Raw genomic sequence first — 9,221 nt, 5'->3', positions numbered from 1 at the left:
TACCTAGTGGCCTCCTCTTTTGTGTCTTGACGTAGGGTCCAAGTCTCCTGGGTCTTGTTCGTTGAGAAAATCACGTCCCTGAAGGTTTCATTCCATTTGGACTCCGTTTGATATTCCTTTTCTTGGAAACCCTAAAACAGGCAAAAACATCAATTTTGGGCTGGCCTCCGGTTAATAGGTTAGTCCCAAAAATAATATAAAAGTGGATAATAAAGCCCAATAATGTCCAAAACAGTAGATAATATAGCATGGAGCAATCAAAAATTATAGATACGTTGGAGGCGTATCAAGCATCCCCAAGCTTAATTCCTGCTCATCGTCGAGTAGGTAAATGATAAAAACAGAATTTTTGATGCGGAGTGCTACTTGGCATAATTTTAATGTAATTCTTCTTAATTGTGGTATGAATATTCAGATCCGGAAGATTCAAGAAAAAAGTTCATATTGACATAGAAATAATAATACTTCAAGCATACTAACTAAGCAATTATGTCTTCTCAAAATAACATGGCCAAAGAAAGTTCATCCCTACAAAATCATGTAGTTTAGTCATGCTCCATTTTCGTCACACAAGAATGCTCTCATCATGCACAACCCCGATGACAAGCCAAGCATTTGTTTCATACTTTAGTAATCTCAGACCTATAAACTTTCACGCAATATATGAGCACAAGCCATGGACATATCACTATGGGTGGAATAGAATATGATGATGGGGTTATGTGGAGAAGACAAAAGGGAGAAAGTCTCACATCAACGAGGCTAATCAATGGGCTATGGAGATGCCCATCGATTGATTTTAATGCAAGGAGTAGGGATTGCCATGCAACGGATGCACTAGAGCTATAAATGTATGAAAGTTCAACAAAAGAAACTAAGTGGGTGTGCATCCAACTTGCTTGCTCATGAAGACCAAGGGCACTTGAGGAGGCCCATTGTTGGAATATACAAGCCAAGTTCTATAATGAAAATTCCCACTAGTATATGAAAGTGACAAAACAAGAGACTCTCTATCATGAAGATTATGGTGTTACTTTGAAGCACAAGTGTGGCAAAGGATAGTAACATTGTCCCTCCTCTCTTTTTCTCTCATTTTTTGGGCCTTCTCTTTTTTATGGCCTTTCTTTTTTTATAATTCCTCACTTGGGACAATGCTCTAGGAAATGATGATCATCACACTTCTATTTATTTACAACTCAATGATTACAACTCGATACTAGAACAAAAGATGACTCCATATGAATGCCTCCGGCGGTGTACCGGGATCTGCAATGGACCAAGAGTGACATGTATGAAAGAATTATGAATGGTGGCTTTGCCACAAATACTATGTCAACTACATGATCATGCTAAGCAATATGACAATAATGAATGTGTCATGATAAACGGAACGGTGGAAAGTTGCATGGCAATATATCTCGGAATGGCTATGGAAATGCCATAATAGGTAGGCATGGTGGCTGTTTTGAGGAAGATATAAGGAGGTTTATGTGTGAAAGAGCGTATCATATCACGGGGTTTGGATGCACCGGCGAAGTTTGCGCCAACTCTCAATGTGAGAAAGGGCAATGCACGGTACCGAAGAGGCTAGCAAGGATGGAAGGGTGAGAGTGCGTATAATCCATGGACTCAACATTAGTCATAAAGAACTCACATACTTATTGCAAAAATCTACAATTCATCAAAAACCTCGGCACTACGCGCACGCTCCTAGGGGGATAGATTGGTAGGAAAAAACCATCGCTCGTCCCCGACCGCCACTCATAAGGAGGACAATCAAATAACACCTCATGTTTCAAATTTGTTACATAACATTTACCATACGTGCATGCTACTGGACTTGCAAACTTCAACACAAGTATTTCTCAATTTCACAACTACTCAACTAGCACGACTTTGATATTATTACCTCCATATCTCAAAACAATCATCAAGCATCAAACTTTTCTTACTATTCAAAGCACTCATAAGAAATTTTTACTAATCTTGAATACCTAGCATATTAGGATTTTAAGAAAATTACCATGCTATTTAAGACTCTCAAAATAATCTAAGTGAAGCATAAGAGATCAATAGTTTCTATAAAACAAATCCACCACCGTGCTCTAAAAGATATAAGTGAAGTACTAGAGGAAAACTATATAACTCAAAAGATATAAGTGAATCACATAGAGTATTCTAGCGAATTCCAAATAATGTATGGCGCTCTCAAAAGGTGTGTACAGCAAGGAAGATTGTGGTAAACTAAAAAGTAAAGACTCAAATCATACAAGATGCTCCAAGCAAAACACATATCATGTGGCGAATAAAAATATAGCTCCAAGTAAAGTTACCGATAGAAGTAGACGAAAGAGGGGATGCCTTCCAGGGCATCCCCAAGCTTTGGATTTTAGGTGTCCTTAAATTATCTTGGGGGTGCCATGGGCATCCCCAAGCTTAGGCTCTTACCACTCCTTGTTTCCATCAAATCTTTACCCAAAACTTGAAAACTTCACAACACAAAACTCAAAGTAGAAAATCTCGTGAGCTCCGTTAGCGAAAGAAAACAAAAGACCACTTCAAGGTAGTGTAACGAACTCATTCTTTATTTATATTGGTGTTATACCTACTGTATTACAACTTCTCTATGGTTTATAAACTATTTTACTAGCCATAGATTCATCAAAATAAGCAAACAACACACGAAAAACAGAATCTTTCGAAAACAGAACAGTCTGTAGTAATCTGTAGCTAGCGCAAGATCAGGAAACCCCAAAAATTCTAAAATAAATTGCTGGTCGTGAGGAATTTATCTATTAATCATCTTCAAAAATAATTAACTAAATAGAGCTTTCCAAATAAAAATGAGAGCAGTTCTCGTGAGCGCTAAAGTTTCTGTTTTTTTACAGCAAGTGTAACAAGACTTTCCCCAAGTCTTCCCATCGGTTCTACTTGGCACAAACACTAATTAAACAAAAAAAACACAACCAAAACAGATGCTAGATAAATTATTTATTACTAAACAGGAGCAAAAAGCAAGGAATAAAAATAAAATTGTGTTGCCTCCCAACAATCTCTATCGTTTAACGCCCCTAGCTAGGCATAACAAGCAAGCATAGATCTAGGTATTGCCATCTTTGGCAGGCAATCCATAAGTGGCTCTCATAATAGATTCATAAGGTAATTTAATTTTCTTTCTACGAAAGTGTTCCATGCCTTTCCTGAATGGATATTGGAATCTAATATTTCCTTCCTTCATATCAATAATTGCACCAATCGTTCTAAGGAAAGGTCTACCAAGAATAATAGGACATGAAGGATTTCAATCTATGTCAAGAACAATAAAATCTACGGGTACATAATTCCTATTTGCAACAATAAGAAAATCATTAATTCTTACCATAGGTTTCTCAATAGTTGAAACCGCAAGGTGCAAGTTTAAAGAGCAATCATGAAAATCATGGAAACCTAACAAATCACACAAAGTCTTCAGAATCGTAGAAACACTAGCACCCAAATCACATAAAGCATAGCATTCATGATCCTTAATTTTAATTTTAATAGTTGGTTCCCACTCATTATAAAGCTTTCTAGGGATAGAAACTTCCAATTCAAGTTTTTCTTAATAAGATTGCATCAAGGCATCAACGATATGTTTAGTAAATGCTTTATTTTGACTATAAGAATGAGGAGAATTTAGCACAGATTGTAACAAGGAAATACAATCAATCAAAGAGAAATTTTCATAGTTAAATTCCTTGGAATCCATAATAGTGGGTTTAGCAACATCTAGGGTTTTAATTTCTTCAATCCCACATTTATCAATTTTAGCATCAAGATCAAAAAATTCCGAATTCTTGGAACGCCTTCTAGGTAAAGGTGGATCATATTCAGTACCATCATTAGCAAGATTCATATTGCAAAACAAAGATTTAATAGGGGACACATCAATAACTTTTAGATCTTCATCTTTATTTTCATAGCAACTAGAAGAACACGCTCTTATAAAAGCATCTTTCTTAGCACGCATCCTAGCGGTTCTTTCTTTGCACTCATCAATGGAAATTCTCATGGCTTTGAGAGACTCATTGACATTATGCTTAGGTGGAATAGATCTAAGTTTCAAAGAATCAACATCAAGAGTAATTATATCAACGTTCCTAGCCAAATCATCAATCTTAAGCAATTTTTTCCAATCAAATCATTGAAATTCTTTTGCAAAGTAATAAATTCTTTAATATTAGATTCAAAATCATAGGGCATCTTATTATAATTTCCATAAGAATTGTTGTAGGAATTACCATAATTATTAGAGGGATTACTAGGATAAGGCCTAGGATTGAAATTTCTCTATACGCGTTGTTACCAAAATTGTTCCTTCCAACAAAATTCACATCCATATATTCATTATTATTCTCAATCAAAGTAGACAAGGGCATATCATTAGGATTAGAAGAAACACTCTTATTGGCAAATAATTTCATAAGTTCATCCATCTTTCCACTCAAAACATTAATTTCTTCTATCACATGCACCTTTTTATTAGTAGATCTTTCAGTATGCCATTGAGAATAATTAACCATAATATCATCTAGGAGTTTAGTAGCTTCTCCTAAAGTGATTTCCATAAAAGTGCCTCCCGCGGCCGAATCTAAAAGATTTCTAGAAGCAAAATTCAATCCGGCATAATTTTTTGTATAATCATCCACAAATTTAAACCATGAGTAGGGCAATTACGTATCATTAGTTTCATTCTCTCCCAAGCTTGTGCAACATGTTCATGATAAAGTTGCTTAAAATTCATAATATCATTTCTAAGAGAGATGATCTTAGAGGGAGGAAAATACTTAGAGATAAAAGCATCTTTGGACTTATTCCATGAATCAATACTATTTTTAGGCAAAGACGAAAACCAAGCTTTAGCACAATCTCTAAGCGAAAAAGGAAATAGCTTCAATTTAACAATAGCATTATCCACATCTTTCTTATTTTGCATGTCACACAAATCAATGAAGCTATTTAGATGGGTAGCGGCATCTTCACTAGGAAGGCCGGAAAATGGATCTTTCATGACAAGATTCAACAAAGCAGTATTAATTTCACAAGATTCAACATCGGTAAGAGGAGCAATCGGAGTGCTAATAAAATCATTGTTGTTGGTATTGGTGAAGTCACATAATTTAGTATTATCTTGAGCCATCGTGACAAGCAAGCAACTAACACACAAGCAAACAAAAAGCAAGCGGGCAAAAAGAGGCAAATAGAGAAAGAGAGAGAGGATAGAGAGAGAGGGCGAATAAAACGGCAAGGGTGAAGTGGGGGAGAGGAAAACGAGAGGCAAATGGCAAATAATGTAATGCGGGAGATAAGGGTATGTGATGGGTACTTGTTATGTTGACTTTTGCGTAGACTTCCCCGGCAACGGCGCCAGAAATCCTTCTTGCTACCTCTTGAGCACTGTGTTGGTTTTCCCCGAAGAGGAAGGGATGATGCAGCAAAGTAGCATAAGTATTTCCCTCAGTTTTTGAGAACCAGGTATTAGTCCAGTAGGAGGCTACGCGCGAGTCCCTCGTACCTACACAAAACAAACAAATCCTCGCAAGCAACACGAATAGGGGTTGTCAATCCCTACACGGTCACTTACGAGAGTGAGATCTAATAGATATGATAAGATACTATTTTTCGTATTTTTGTGATAAAGATGCAAAGTAAAATAAAGGCAAAGTAAAAACCAAAGGAAATAACTAAGTAGTAGGAGATTAATATGATAAAGATAGGCCCGGGGGGCATAGGTTTCACTAGTGGCTTCTCTCGAGAGCATAAGTATTCTACGGTGGGTGAACAAATTACTGTTGAGCAATTGACATAATTGAGCATAGTTATGAGAATATCTAGGTATGATCATGTATATAGGCATCACGTCCGAGACAAGTAGACCGACTCCTGCCTGCATCTACTACTATTACTCCACTCATCGACCGCTATCCAGCATGCATCTAGAGTATTAAGTTAAAAACAGAGTAACGCCTTAAGCAAGATGACATGATGTAGAGGGATAAACTCATGCAATATGATGAAAACCCCATCTTGTTATCCTCGATGGCAACAATACAATACGTGCCTTGCTGCCCCTACTGTCACTGGGAAAGGACCCCGCAAGATTGAACCCAAAGCTAAGCACTTCTCCCATTGCAAGAAAGATCAATCTAGTAGGCCAAACCAAACTGATAATTCGAAGAGACTTGCAAAGATAACCAATCATACATAAAAGAATTCAGAGAAGATTCAAATACTTGATCATAAACCCACAATTCATCGGTCTCAACAAACACACCGCAAAAAGAAGATTACATCGAATAGTTCTCCACAAGAGAGGGGGAGAAAATTGTATTGAGATCCAAAAAGAGAGAAGAAGCCATCTAGCTAATAACAATGGACCCGTAGGTCTGAGGTGAACTACTCACACTTCATCGGAGAGGCTATGGTGTTCATGTAGAAGCCCTCCGTGATCGATGCCCCCTCCGGCGGAGCTCCGGAATAGGCCCCAAGATGGGATCTCGTGGATACAGAAAGTTGCGGCGGTGGAATTAGATTTTTCACTCCGTATCTGATCGTTTGGGGGTGCGTAGGTATACATAGGAGGAAGGAGTACATCGGTGGAGCAACAAGGGGCCCACGAGGGTGGAGGGCGTGCTTAGGGGGGGTAGGCGCGCCCCCTACCTCGTGGCCTCCTCTTTTGTGTCTTGACGTACGGTCCAAGTCTCCTGGGTCTTGTTCGTTGAGAAAATCAGGTTCTCGAAGGTTTCATTCTGTTTGGACACCGTTTGATATTCCTTTTCTTCGAAACCCTAAAACAGGAAAAACAGCAATTCTGGGCTGGGCCTCCGGTTAATAGGTTAGTCCCAAAAATAATATAAAAGTGGATAATAAAGCCCAATAGTGCCCAAAACAGTAGATAATATAGCATGGAGCAATCAAAAAATATAGATACGTTAGAGACGTATCAGCTACGCGTGAGTCCCTCGCACCTGCACAAAACAAATAAATCCTCGCAACCAACGCGATAAGGGGTTGTCAATCCCTACACGGTCACTTACGAGAGTGAGATCTGATAGATATGATAAGATAATATTTTTGGTATTTTTATGATAAAGATGCAAAGTAAAATAAAAGGCAATGAAAATAACTAAGTGTTGGAAGATTAATATGATGAAGATAGACCCCGGGGCCATATGTAGCAACCTGACCTCAGATGGTCAAGTCTCTGTGCTTCAGTGTTATCCCTGGATCGGTAATGCTGACACACACAGTACTCGAGGATTTATAACAGAGTAGCAATCACACACTTATTACATTGAAAAGTCTAAGAGAGAACTTATTACAATAATATGGCTTAAGGCCATCTAATGCGATAACAGCGGAAGGCTTGGAAGATAAAGTGAGTCCATCAACTCCAACGGCATAGCTGAGCTGCACGGCAATGACCTAACGAACCTTACTCCTCGTCTGAAAAGTCTACAACATAATACGTTGCAGCCCGAAAACGGGTCAGCACATGGAATATGCTGGCAATATAACACAGTAGAGCAGAAACAGAATAATGCTATCACTACATGCATATATGGCTGGTGGAAAGCTGTATGGTTATAGTTTTTGCGAAAAGCCAATTTTTCCCTACAACAAAGGAATAGATCTTAATTTAACTATCATGGTGGTTGAAACATCATTGAGAAGGTAACCCTAACTCAATCCCAATCAAAGTGATTAACAAACCAACAGTATTAATTAAACATGGTGAGATACATGTGATAACCCAAGTACTAGATACTCAAGAATCGTCCATAACCGGGGACACGGCTAACCATGATTAGATTGTACAATCTGCAGAGGTTTGCGCACTTTTCCCCACAAGACTCGATCGCCTCCATTGGATTTCTCGCACTACATGATGTTTGAGAAACGGATGACCGAGACACAGTCTTTCAGAAACGTTAACTCTCTACTCCGGGTAAACCATACCAAACCTACCAAACCCACTACCTGCTGATCTACCTCTTCAAGAGCTTCACGTAACTTACTCAACTATGCTAGAGCCCATAATAGCTTGTGGCTGCACACGGAAGTTTCTAGCATGAATCATCTCAGTTCCCTTTGAGCCTGGGTGGCGGTCCATAGGAAGATCACACGGGTACCCCAGGATTTCCAAAAAAATACAGACAACACTGGGTTCCCCAGGTGCCTCAATCCACCCAGTTGTTTGATTAAGTTTCCACCTTAAGTTGAACCATTAATTTAACAATCTCACATCTGTCATGAATTTCACTCAAACCCAAACCACGTCTATGAGCATAGCATAGCAATATAAGCAATACGTAGAAGTAACTCCCAAGGGTTTGAATATAACAGGGAAATAGGTTCTACCTCAGCAACTACTTTCCAACCCACAAGTTAATGACATCCTAATCATGCAATGTTTGAGGATTGGAACTAATGCATAAAAACTGGGTAATATGGGATATGATCAAAGTGTTACTTGCCTTGCTGACGATCCGCGAATCCTAGAGACTCGTAGTAACACGCTTCGCACTCCGGGAATTCTATCGCAAGCAAACAATAACATACATAAGTAACAAGCAACGATGCACAAGAAAAACTCAAATAAGAGAGGTTGACCAGAAAGTTCAACTTAAGAACTCCGGTACGCAAAAAGAATCAAATCAAACGAAGCAACGAAAGTCAAACGGCGAAAGAAAACCACTTCGTTTACTAATCTGAACTTAGGTCAAATTTTACAGTAGCAAAAACTTGTTTGATTTGATTAAGCAGAAAGAGGGTTTCGAGACGAAACTCCAGGCGCTTGAATCGCCTGATTCCGATAAACGAGCGAAAAGATAAACAAAAATTAAGATCAGATCAGAAATAGCGATCAGAAAAATCGCGGAATAAATCCGAGAAAAAGAAAAATGACGAACAAATTAACAAACGAACGTTCGTTATCTGGATCTAAACGAAGAACGCGTTCGTTAAAACGAACGAATGAGCGAACGCTCGCTAAATAAATAAACTAGAGAAAAACCGCTCTATTAAAAAAACGAAAACTAGGGTTTAAAAAAAACCGAATAGTTTTTAAGAAAAACCGGCGGTTGGATCCGGCGGCTACCTCCGGCGAGGGCTTAGGCGGAGAGGCGGCGGCTCACGGGGCGGCGGGGTGCGGCGGCGGCGCGGGCGGCGGGAGGCGCGGC

Source organism: Triticum dicoccoides, chromosome 5A (genome assembly GCF_002162155.2).
Source record: "Triticum dicoccoides isolate Atlit2015 ecotype Zavitan chromosome 5A, WEW_v2.0, whole genome shotgun sequence".
Classification (NCBI taxonomy): domain Eukaryota; kingdom Viridiplantae; phylum Streptophyta; class Magnoliopsida; order Poales; family Poaceae; genus Triticum; species Triticum dicoccoides.
The sequence above is the reverse complement of the archived record's forward strand: the minus strand, read 5'-3'. Positions refer to the sequence as shown.